This window comes from Serinus canaria, chromosome 2, assembly GCF_022539315.1.
Source record: "Serinus canaria isolate serCan28SL12 chromosome 2, serCan2020, whole genome shotgun sequence".
NCBI lineage: Eukaryota > Metazoa > Chordata > Aves > Passeriformes > Fringillidae > Serinus > Serinus canaria.
The window spans coordinates 70,342,638-70,355,851 of record NC_066315.1 but is presented as its reverse complement, the minus strand read 5'-3'; the positions used below and the strand labels follow the sequence as shown (position 1 = coordinate 70,355,851).

At 47.8% G+C, this 13,214-nt stretch overlaps 1 protein-coding gene across 3 annotated transcripts in view; it reads right to left on the bottom strand.

Moving 5' to 3' along the window:
• The window catches only part of RNF152 (ring finger protein 152), a 43,068-nt gene extending 32,046 nt beyond the window's left edge, over positions 1-11,022 (bottom strand). Inside the window, exon 1 of one of the 3 annotated variants that reach the window (XM_050970487.1) lies at positions 10,959-11,022. The gene's annotated coding sequence lies outside the window, so the exon portion shown is untranslated. Of the gene's footprint in view, positions 1-10,493; positions 10,583-10,646; positions 10,754-10,958 lie in introns of those variants that run through there. The other 2 variants (XM_018926740.3, XM_050970490.1) reach the window with 2 other exon arrangements.
• Positions 11,023-13,214: the final 2,192 nt, after the last annotated feature.

The window sequence follows — 13,214 nt, the reverse complement described above, 5'->3', positions numbered from 1 at the left end:
ACAAAGGTATGAGAGAGATGGAAGAAACACACATGCTAAAGCATTGAGGCAGAAGACCATCTCCACCCTGAATTATTCATTTTAAGAAGCAGAGCAGCCCTCCAAGACCCCAAAGATACCTTCTCTTAGGCAACTCCACCTGCAGCTGATGGAAAAGAACGCTTGTTTGATGCAGATGCCAGGACTTTGAGACTAGGACTTTAATTTAAAGGGCCCGCTCCTGAAAGGTGTCATATTCTCAGCTTTTGACTTGGGAAGAAGCAGGAGGAGACAAGCAAAAGGACTGATGCTTTCTTTTCTTAACCATCTACACAAGTACTTTTTCAAAACATGCAGAATTACAGCATGTTATGTTTGAATTAAAGAGCCTGTGGGGAAAAGGTCTCAGTAACAGAGGAAAGAAAAGCTAGGGAAAATACTACAAAGAAAATTGGTTTATTTAAAACCTGAAGAAAAATTAAACTTAGAAGAGAGTGTTTTGGTCCAATCCTGGATGAAGCATACTCAAGTAAAACACCTGTGCAGAAGAAAATGTCATGCTGCACACAACTGCTACTTGCAGACTGAGCAGGAGGGCTTCATCAGCTGAAAAAGAATCTCCCTCAGGTTAAAGGCCAGCACTGCCGGTCACCCACCAGCTAGACAGCTCCACCATCCCCACTCCTTTCCATGAGGATGAAGGGCACACAGAGGAAATTACAAGTCTAGAACATAGGTGTACCCCTTACAGGCTTGAGGATCTTGACACTACAGGTGTTTGCAAGAGCCTCTTTTTCATCTAGCTGCATTGGGACAGTATTTCAGATCTGATTTACTGTCTAGACACAGCATACTATCACACAGGACAAGTGAAGAAGACTGAGAGCAGCAGAGTGTGGAAAACAGACTGGCCCAATCTTTTTCTTTCTTTAAAAACAGTACAGTGTGCAGTCCACATCAACATCCTCACAAAAATGCTTGATCTGTCCTGCACCTCAGAAGCTGGCTGCTGAAAACAATCCAGAATACAATTAAAACATGGATTCTGTTAACTTTCACTTCCCTCTGCAATTTTGTAATCGTCTCATCCATCAATTTTGAAAGAACATTAATAGTGGCATCAGCTGGCTCTCCACCTCCTCTGCTGAGCCAGCTTTTTCCAATCCCTGTCCCTGCCTCTAAGCATCTGACCACAGATGCTGCGAGGAACAGGAGAGGAGGGAGGCAAACCAGGGGTGGAGAGAGGCCAGCAGGGCACACCTAACATGGGGGCCACCCCACAGAGGAGCTGTTTTTTTCCCAGGGGAGCTATTTCAACTTACAGTGCCTGAAGGTCTGCCTAAACCCGCTTACCTCAAAAGAAAACCGCACACACAAAACAGAGAGAGAGGACAAGGTTCTATCAGGGATTAAGTGAAGCCCATCCAAGCACAGACCAAATCCTAGGCACATAGGCTCACCACCACCTTCCAGGCTGGAGAGGCCTATGCCAGTGTTTTTTACTGTTTACTTTCTCCCCTCACAAAACCTGTCCCCCACCTCTTAAAGATGTGTAGATGTCTCCATTTACACAAGCCATTTCTCCCAGTAACCTTACAGAAGCTTGACAAAGTCCCTGGAGCCCCAAGAACGTTCAGGTAAGAGCTCAAGACCAGTCCCGTGTTGCTGTTAATTGTCTCTCCTCAAACACATTAAGTTCAGTAATCAAATACTGGCTCTTGGACTTACACACAGCAGCAAGGAGAAAAACCAGCTGGTGCCAGCTTTTAGCATCAGGCTTATTAATTATTATGTAAAGGTGTACAATCCTTGGAGTCATCTGAAACTTTTTAAGACACTCTGACATTATTTTATTAATCTAGTTTGACATGGTTTGTAGTGATCATGACCATGATTTATACCACAAACTCCCAAGAACACAAGTCTAACTTTTAAATTATTATCATGCCAAATGTTTCACTGCAGGTCAGCCTGGTCTGTTCCAAGACCAGATTTGTTGGCAAGCATATTTTCTTTGCTGGTACATCCACTTTTCCTCATCTAGTAAAATGAAATAAAAAATCCTAAAGTACATAAAGAAAGCCTATTGTTATGCTCATTTGAACACAATCAGAAATTGTCTACATCGTCCTCTCTTGCTGCTGCGTCAGGTTGGTATTAAACCACCCCCCTCCCCTGAATAGAGATGTAGGAAGAGACTTGTTGTAAATTGGTCAAAAGACAGAAGTGCAGACATCTAATGACTTGCTGGAACAACAGACACCACTTTTCTGAAAAGCGGCCAAATTCCCCAACTTGCATTTCAGCTGGAAGCTCAGCCTCTAGAACCTGCACACTCTTTCTTGCACTATCATGCTGCTATTCATTTCCAGAAAATAAAAAGAATGAGCAAGTAGTGTTCCTCACTATGAATTGTTGCAATTTCAGTATCATATTGCACCCCACAGAAGGTAGGTAATATCAAGCAAGACTGCATACAACAGAATACTGAGGAACAGGGTGGAACACAACATATTCTTTAGATATAAGGTATAAATAGAGCTGGCCTAAAGCAGCCATTTCCCCACTGCTTGATCTCAAAGTATCCCATAGTAATGGCTCTGGTCTAAAAGTAAGGAAGATGAATCCTCTAAAATGCTTCAAAGGCATCGGGCTGGCTTTCACCTACAGTTTGAACAAACAAAAATTACAGCTCTACACTGGAATCAAGATTGTTCATAACTGTACCAGGCTATCTGGGACCTCTGGAAAATTAAAAGTGGCACCAGAAACAACATGCTAAAGTGATGTTACCTGAGAACATGGACAGAAGCAGATGGCATTTGTTAGGGGAACACAGAAACAGAGGGGGAAAGGAAGGAGACTGGGGAGGGCAAGTTTAAGGGGACGACTAGGCTGACACTCAGTGCAGAGCAGAACAGACACAGTCAAGTTAGAGAGGGATTCAGAAAGCACCAAAACCCTGCCTACCCCATCCTTAAGTGGGATCTGAGGATATCCAGACTCTGGGCTGCAAAACCCCCCAGTACAGCACCAGACAACCTGCTGAGCATGTCATCCCACTCCAGCCACTGACCACCATCCATAACACACAGAGCTTCCTCACCAGAAACTCATCTCATGGGCTAGAAATTAATGTTACATCCCAAGGGTCTGTGCTCTCTGGATGACTCAGGCCACTGCAGATCCACATGACAAGGCCTAATTTTTATTTATCTCCCGCTTTTCCCTTTGTACAGTTATAAAATTAAACCTAGCTATGGTATTTTTTTAATACAAAGACTGCAAATTTGATCACTTCAAAATTAGAAGGTATCATCATGAAGACTGCCCATACAACCTTCACCCCACCTCTGTATATATCTGCACTGACTCTGTTTCCAATTCAATGGTCACAAACCATTTGAACTCTAGAAATCAACTGCTTTCAAAAAAAGGCAGTTAAGGTTGTGTGATAAAAGCAACAGCTATCCCTCAAACCCTGCCTCTTAATGAATGTCAGAAACATTAGTGAACAAAGCAATGCAGGAAGAAAGAGACAACCACCTTGCATGAGGAAGTTGGACATACCACCTTCAGGCAGGAATTACCTCCTCCTTGGCTTCACACCTGACCTTTTAAGAAGCTCAGCAAGTCTCTGAAACCAGTTTTCTCTTCAGGTGACCCCTAATGGGGCGGTTCCACGCTGATGTCAAGGCATTTAGAGCTAATCTACAGACACCAGCAGCTGAGGTCAGCTGTCCTTGCACTACCAGCAGACAAACTGCTACATCATGCCTGGTATTCTGGGATGAGTGAAAAATAAAACCATACCCAAGTGACTTTTCCATGTAGCCAAAACTGAAGGTGTTTCAATCTCCTGAGATTGATTTGTTCTTTGACTTCATTCCTCAACTATGAAAACACAGACAATACCTGTACCTGATATGCTGCAAGAATAACTTCTCCACCTGAGAAAGCCCTCCAGGAAGGAATTAGCAACTGTTCAGTTCAAGGTCTGGGTAGGGTGTAAAATAAATAAATGTAGAGACACATGGAGAAAGTAAATGTGGGGAAGATAAAATGAATTATGCAGCAATTACCTATCCAGTGAAAAAGGGATTCTGTGAAAGGGAAAAAATGATGCAATTACAGAATTAAAGATTGTATCATAATGCAGATGCAAAGGGGAGTTCTGCAACATTAGTCCTGGAACTTCATTGCTTTTGTCTGCCTGATTTTGTAACCCCACTGTTCCCCTGATATCATTATTTTGTAAGCAATTGAAATGCAACACAATTATGTGATCATACGTTTATATATTTTCATCATTAATAACATGTGGAACAACCAGCAGCCTCTGCTCCCAACATGATGGATGCCACCAGCAGATGGCTGTGAACAACTCCCTTTCTTCCACCTTTATCTGAGGTAAAGAGCAGGGAGAAGAAAGGGAGCTTTTATGCTTCAATTCCATGCACAAACATTTGGGGATTTTGGAGTTGTTTCAGAGGACAAAACCAAGACCAATATCAATCACCTACTCTGAAGCTGATTGTCACAAATCAGATTTTATGAACAGAGGCACTGAGCAGCTGATATGCTTTGCCGAAGGTCAGAAGGAAAGCTCCCAAGGCCTGGATCCCAAATGACACCACTAACAGCCTTCTGCCCAAGCCACTGAATCCCTCCTACCTCCACAATAAAACTTGTTTAAGTGTAATCACTGCTCCTAACTGCAGGTCAGGGAAGAAGCCCATCATCTCCAGGCTGTGTTCCTGTGTTTGTGGGTAGATACAGCCAAAGAACAACTTCAAGGAGATTATCATATAAAATACAACTGGCAAACAAACATTACAGCTGTATGTGTTCATGCTGAATGATAATTGTTATACTGGGTCTTTTAAGTAAATTACCTTGCATACATCCAACTTCAGGCCAATTGCCAACATGTTGCTCAGCATCTGGGTCACCCTGCTTTGTGAGGGAAAGCAGCTGCAATAGCAACAGCCCAACTTGTTTTATTTGCAAGACTGTATTAGCTGGCAAGAGGCAGTGCCTCTGACACCACGCTCCCTATGCATGCTTCATGCTTGTTAAAAAGTCTTATTTGCCTTTGTATGTCCCCAGTTGCAAACACACACACATGTTTTCTTTTAAGTTATACTTTCACCTTGTCTGTGGGACGTTAGCAGTTACTACCACAAGCTTTACATGATCTTGTGCACCTAACAAAGCAAGTTTCACTTCTATCTTTCCCCATCCTTAGAGAGCAGAGCTTGCAAAAACTGGAGCTATCAAGTCCCTGAGGTGAAGTCATTCAGAGCCTGCAGTGTCCCAGGTACTCAGGTCACACCAGCTCTTCTCAGTGCACATCTTTTGGAAAAGCTCCACCATGGAAAAGTCCACTGTGATTGATAATGGAAGCATTGCAATCCTTCCCTCTTGGCATGCATGCCTCCCTCCTGCACAGTTCAGTTTAAAAGCTAACAGAGAAAGCACTGCACCATCCCTAAAGGTATAGGGGTAGCACAGTACATCTAACAAGAATAGGCAAAGATAACACCACAGACACGTTTTACCCCACATCTGCCTGCTTCTGGATTTCTGAAGCTTGGGTGGCTGGCACCTTCAGAGGAGGGCCCTGCAAAATCTTGTCCAAGCCCAAGAGTCCATTCTACCAGTCACCTACCACACCAAGCTACCAGTACTCAGAGATGGTGTTTATGGAGGGGAAAAGAAGTGAAGCAAGAGATGTTCTGCTTCACGACATGACATATTCCTAACAGTGTAGAGAATTACACTTGGATGCCAGAGATGCCCAGGCAGTTTTTGTGTGGGGAAAGGGAATAGCATTTTGCCTCATTAGCATGACTTGATGCTCCACATGCTCTTTAAACCATGATGGGGAGCCAGCTGTACAGTTCCTCCCTTCACCTCACCTTAACAGATGCATCTGGCTTTACCTAGATCTATATGGGTGTTTAAGATTTACCTTGGCCCTCTAAGGTGTCACATAATATTTTGACATTAGAGCCTGACACTGGTGACGTCCGCAGGGCCATGCTCTATGCCCCACATCAACAGGTATGCATCATCTGACCATCAGCAGCAACAAAAAGGGTATCAAAATGCACAGTGGGTGAGGAATTGCACGTGGATCCCATAAATGCTCAACACCTCTGACACTCCTATTTCTACTGTCAATGTTTGTCTTTTCCTTCAGTCCAAGTCCGGAAGAAATGTGCTCACCACATCCAGCACAGCTATACTGTCTAGCACAGACACAGCCTGAGTGAGGCTAAGTCTGCTTTTCTCAGTACAATGATGTCCAGATTTCAGAAGCAGACCCCTCAAGACAGATGTGCCAAACCAGCTGCATCTATACTGGCATGCTCAGCAACACACAAGCAAGTCCCTGACATCTCACAGCAGCAGCTCAGCCCAAGAGCACACCTACCTAAAGACACTCTGGGGAGGGAGAGGGCTGTGTGGGAATCCGAGACTGCATTCACTCACAGAAGCTGCTTTTGGGGGAAACATACAGCACTGAATGTTATCAGTGTCAAATTATCACTGAATTCAACAGCATGGCTGGCATCAGTGAACACCCAGACTATCACAGTGCCATTGCACACGTGCAAAGAGTTTGCCCATGCACACACACCTCTGCTAAGTCCTGCCCAGCATGCATATTCCCATCTGCTCCAACACTCACCTCCCAAGGTGTCCTGGATGTCAGAGAAAGCAGGCTGGTCCAAGCTGTGACTGTCAGCCCACAAGCCTTCCTAAATCTCACGTGGCTCTAGTTTGACAAACCAAAGGGTAGCTTTGGTTTGACAAACCAAAGGGTATGCTGCAAGAAGAGTAACAAACAGGACTCATCTGTGGGACATCTGTGTCCTCTGCCCTCCTGCCCCTGCAGCTCCCTTCTTTGCTGCCTTGCCCCTGCCCTGGATGCCACACACACCCTGCAAATTGGCCAGGGCTGCAGAGCTGCTGCAAGTTTGACCACCACACATGCAATGCCTGGCTGGACAGTCACTACCAGGCAGAACAGAGAGTAGCTGTAAGCAGTCTAGTTTTCATCAGAGAGAGCACTGCTTCAAAGATTTCCCAGCCACCCACTACTCTTAACAAACACAAGTGGGAATTAAGTGATCTTCCAGACTGCCAACCATTGGTGCAATCTGGTTGAAACTAGCCAAACAGGAGACAAACAGTGCTCATTTCCTGGGGAAACGAAGTTAAAATAAAATAAAACCAGATGAAAATCATGATGTTTCATTAGTGGTGTTCCCATGTTCTGCTACATCCCAAAAAACAAAGCCTTTCTCAATCCAGCCTGTGAGCTGCATAGCACACAATGCAGTTCAGCTCTGTAACTACCCAGATGTTACACATCTGGAGCAGGAAAGGGCAAATTTCAAACTTATTTACATGTGGGGGTTGCTCTGAAGGGGTAATTTCTGCAGCAGACAAAATAGGGCAAGGGGATTTGCATCTGAAAGCCATGAAATGCTTTGTCAGGGCTGAAGGACTATCGCTCAGATCTCAGGGTGAAAGCAGCTCTCCTTCACAACCCTGGAAATTAATTCATCCCAGAAACCTCAGCATCCTTCTCCTTGCCATCCCCAATATCCCCTTAACCCATACTGTTGGTGCTTGGCCACCATCGCTGCCTTTAGGGCAGGGGGCAGCTCTGCTGCAGTCAGACCAGCAAATGTTGAGCCCTGGCCAGTCCAGGACCCAGGAAGAGGCTGCACTGATGAGGGCTGGGAGGGTTTCCTCTAAACCCACTCAGTGTGACAGACCATGCTAAGGAGCTGCATCAGTTCCAAGGACTCCTCTTCACAGAGCACAGCACAGCAGGAGGAAACAGCAGCGACAAAGCAAGAAAGCAACTCCAGACAGACTCAGAAACAGCTGTGGAATTTCTCTGAAGAGCTGCTTTCTGTAAGGGGAGGAAAGCCGAGCCTTCCATCTGACTTCCAGCCCACCCACCCACCGGATAGAGGCAAAGCATAAGAACAGGAGAAAATTTAAGGCATGCCAAGATCCCAGGCTCTGGAAATTAGTTTCCCACATGTTCCACAAAAAGAGCACTCACACCCAAAATCTGCTGCTTTGAACTTGGATTGCACACCATTTACTCAGCTGAATAACCACACTCAAGTCAGAGACATTACTTGCCTGAATATCTTCTACTCAGTGTATGGAAGGGGGCTGCAGAACTGGCTGACAAATAAACACAGGTAAACAAAAGGCAGTGTAAGGACACTTGATCTTCTTAAAAAATGCTTGATCTTAGAAAGGCTAGAGCCCTAGGCCAAGTCCCAAAGTCAACAGCAATGTGGTCAGAACCACAAATCACCAGGTCTTCAGTGGAGTCATGTCAACTGATCAGGGAATCACCTAAATTCATTCACAACAAAGACCTGTATCCTCCAGGCCCCCATCAACTGATTGAGGGTCACAGTCTGAAAAATATTTCACTGACTTAGAAAACTAAATTCTGCTCAAAAGGATGGCTTGAACATTTAGGAGTATAAGCTTCATTAGCTTCCAGCAAGACTTCAAGTCCCAAGCACAAACTAATGCTCCATAAAACTCCAGCAGAGAAGCACCACCACTCCTACTCTGCCAGTACTGGTCCCAAGTGTGATCAGCTGTTCTGGATGGAACCTAAACACTATGTGGCATTTGTTCTCAGCCCCATGCAGGGCAAAACAATGTGCAGTTCACACCCTGGAAGGCTTAGGAGAGGCAGCCCTGTGACTGAAATCTCCATATGTAAGCTTGCTTCCAGGTATCCCTCTAATTTCACTGGGGCAACTCACATGACTGAAATTAGACCTGTTCTGAAGGACTGGACTATGTCTGATGGAGCTTCTGATCCAGTTCATCGAAGGGTCAAGGTGAGAACCCTGAACAGAAGCCGAGAGCAGGTATGACAAAAACATATCCACGGATTTTGGCAAAGATGAAGGACCAAGTGAATCCCTTGGAGAAGGGTGACCAGCACCTGGAAGGATTTACTTGCCCATTCCCTGAGCACTCACTCTGCTAAGCCACAGCAGGTCTCTGGATGAGAGACTCAATCTGAGTTCTTGCATTTCTATGTATAACAAACACACAATATTAAGACCAAAATATTTATTGTCTTCCTGGCATTTCTAATCTGGATATCCCACAGCACTATCCAAAACTTCCAAGAAGACTTCACAATATATTTCTATCACATGTGGTCCAACCACCTTTCCCCCAGAAAAGTGGCAAAAAAAGGGTATCATTTTACTTTGTCTTCACATACCTGGCCAAATGTCCAAGCACTCTGAGAGACCTCACCACTTTGAGCCAGAGGCTTGGGTTGTCTAACTGTTCTGCCAGCTTGTGCATAGCAAGAATTTTCCACAGAGCCCTGTCCCGACAGCCATGGGCATGCCAGTGCCACCAGTGCCACGGCCAGCAACAGCACAAGGCTGACCCACCAACTTTGCACTCCACAGCCAGGGCTACTTTTACATTCCACCTTTCATGCAACTAGTAAGAAGCTGAAATCCAGCCGCACACTGTTACATAGCCAAGAACAGAGTTTTCAGCAGAAGGGGTTTTTTCCCAGATTGCTACTGTTGTCATCCCATAGGCTCAATACTAGTGCAGACTCGCTGGGCATTTCAAAAAGGCCTGTGGTACAGAAATGCTGAGAACAGGACCTTCATACTCATCCTAAGTTGAAAGGCTACAAGCAATTGCCAACAGGCTAAATCAGACAAAAAAAATCTAAGTAAATCTGTATCTAAAACTCTCTAAAATATACTAGTTGAAAACAAAAATAAAAAGCAAACAAAAACAAACCATGGGCCATATCGATGAGGAGGAGGAAGAGTTCCAGGGAGCAAACAAGTGCAGAGGAATTACTATGTTTACAGGTCAATTAATGGAACCTTATCAAAATCCCGTTTGCGCTTTTTTTTTCTTTTTTTTTAGAGACACCTATTACACAAACACACACTCTTAATGCCTCGCCGGCTGGCACCCTGGTGCACGTATCCTGTGTACCCACATTTCAGGAGAGGCAGAGCTGCTCTCTGAGAAGTCCCTCCACGGGACGGCGTATCGGAACAAAGCGCTTGGGTGACGGATGTCGGTAGGGTCCGTAAATCACATTTTTGGCAGCTCGACCTCAGCTGGGTCGGCATCTAACGCCGTAAGGAACTCGGAGCGCTGCCGCTTCGTACAGCGGGGACCCTACCTGGGCAGAGGGCTTCATGCCTCTCCTCCAGGCTGGTTTAAAAAAAAAATTAAAGCCTTTTTCTAAAAGCCCGGCGAGAGGTCTGGCACTTAATGACAGTACCCGAGTTACCGCGTATCTTCTCCGCTAACTGCCGGCAAAAAGAAAGGAAATCAACCCCAAAAAAAAACCAAAAAAAAAAAAGCCCAAAACGAACCCAAACCAACGCAAAAGCACCACCGAACCTCCCGCTGGAACAAAGGACCCCACCAAACCCCGTCTCTAAGTTATCTGGATTTACTTGCTCGCAGAGCACACGGATAACCCTCCTCCGCTCGCAACAGCGCTGGTGCGATGCAGGCGCGACCCTGCCGGGTTTCGAAGTAACCTCGGCGCCCGCCGCCCTCCCGGGACGCGGCGGCGGGCGCTGCTCGGGCGCTGCTCGGCCGCTCACCTGCACCGCGCATCGCGCCGCGGCACCGCCCGGGGTGACTCCCCTCTGCCGCGGCCACCCGAGTGCGGCGGGGCCGGCCGGGGTAGGGACTTACGAAACCCACGTCTGCCCCTCGCCCGGGCGGGCGGGCGGGAGGGAAGGAGGGAGGCGTGGCGGGGGGCATCCGCGCCCGCGGCGGCCCCGCTCCCCGCCGGGAAGAGGAGGAGGGAGAACTGCCCCCGCCGCTGAATCCACCGCGCGCGAGCATCGCCGGCCGCCCCGGGGAGAGGCCGGGAGGGGAGAACCGCCGGCGGACAGCGGGCGCCCACTGACCTTGCCGCCATCCGCCGCCGCCGCCGTGCCTGCCCGCGGGATGGCAGCCCCGCGCCCGCCGCAGCAGCCGGCGCCTTCGTCCCGGCAGCCGGCGCCGCCCCCCGTCCCCCCCGCCCAGCCGGGGTGCGGGGCCGAGCGAGGCGTGGCCGAGGCGCCGGGGAGCGCCGTAGCCGCCCCGGACCCCGGTGCGCCCCACCCCACCCCGGTCGGGGCCGGCCGCTACCTCCCGGCGGCTGCCGCTGGCCAGGCTGCCCAGGGGGGCCGGAGCGGGGCGGCCTCGCAACAGCGGCTGCCGCGGACGGCCCGTGCCCTGCACGGTGCCACCCAGCCCCGCCAGCGTGGGGAGGGACGATGCAGCGGCCGGGGGGCTCCTCAGGGCTGAGGAAGGGCTCTGCGGCTTTCAGCTGCAGCGAGTTGTGCCACCTGGCCCAAGGTGAGGGACAGCAGCACCTGAGCGCATTCCCGGCGGGACGGAGTGGCACCTGCCCCGCGCACCGTGCGGAGCTGCCCCCGCGGGGAACACGGGGCTGTCGGACACCCCGCGCAAGGCACGTTATCTGTCTCAAGTGACTTGAGGGCCATTAATCTCAGCTGGAAGCTTAGAGCTGTATTAGTAGTGCACATTAAAGTGGCATATACATGTGGTGTGTTGTCTTACCACAGCAGACCGAGGGCCAGGCGAGGGAATAAGGCCTCGTTTTTATCCACTGCACCAAGGCCTATGCCGGCGACAGAGGACAGGACCACAGACTCGTTTATTCTCTCCCTGCAGAGAAAACAATCCTGTTTCCATCAGCAGTAAAAGAAAAAATGCATATGTACCTCCTAGCGTGTCACATGGGATCAGTAATGCCAAGCGGCAAGAGCTACAAATGGCAACAGTAGGCAGGAGTCTTTCACTCCTCGTTGCCTCATCTTTTTGCATATCCGGTGTTTTTTGGGGGCAAACAGGTGCAAGTGCTGTGAACACAGACCTGTAGGTTATCCAGGTGTCAGGTTTGTATAGAATACCCTTCTCCTCCCCATATTCTGTAGCTCCACGCTGAAACTGTTGCCTAGGAAGGAGTAAGCCCTCTAGAATCAGCTAAATAAATCATTTTCAGAAAATAAAATTCCTTTCCCCTTTCTTCACTGTACTTGGGCTGTTTGCAGCGCAAGGTCTCCGGCAAGCCAGGCTTACCACTAGGGAGAGTCTATAATGCATTCACTAGTACAACTCCAGGTTCTGCCATAAATATTTAAAACTCAATTACCATTCTCACAATGAACGTTTGAAGCAGACTTTTGCATCCCACAGTGCTTCTTGATTCAAAACTTCCTAATGAAATAATTGAGATAACACAGGAGAAGTCAAATAGGTCAAATTTCAGCCATCAGATTGAGTCTGGTTCCCCCTTCATGCCTGTCTCTGAAGTATTAGTCACTACCATCTCTGACCTCTCATGATGTATTTTACACCACAGGCATCATTTTAGCACATGCAGCTGACTTTCGCTTCTCTGTTGATCAGCTGGAAGGACTGTGTGAAATATTTTGCCTATCTCCCCTTCCCCCCTCCCATTGCCCAGCTGAGTAATCTGAAGAGCAAACATCCAAATTGCTTCTTCTGAGGCGTCCCTTAAAGGAACAGGGGCCTCCTGCCGTCCTTCCCTCTGCTCTTGGGGATGGGCCGTGGCCCATGGCACTTGATGTGACCCACACCTTCCCACCATGGCCACTCAATGTTCTACAGATTTTGTTTAGAAAAAGCATTTGAGATGCTGGACAGGGGAGCTGTACAGTTGTTTTTATAATTTAAGAAGGTGCTTGTGCCAAATTCACATCAGGCATTTGTGTAACATCCTGTCTTTGAAGAGACACATCAGGTTTGGAAGGCACAGTTCTTTACATGCCTCTGTGCACCAAACCCCTATCCTTCCAGGGGTCATTTTCCCCTTTCTTCCTCAAAGAACAAGTGGCATCTGGTTCCTGCAGGCAGTGCTATGGTACCAGATCTCCACGGATCAAGGAAGGAAAATGCATTACAAAATGGAACCAAATGTCCCTCTAACTCTGTGCTGGTGGATGTCATTTGCCCTTCTGCAAATGACATCCACCAGTAAGGCAGGGGTGCTACACAGATGTAGAAAAAGATCACACGCTTGCCAAGATGGATCTCGAAGTGCAGTGTTGAAGACCATTTACACAATGATTCAATGGTATTGCTGTTGTTGCTGCTGTGATTTTATCAGTACCGCTGAGTTTAGCCAGCTCAGC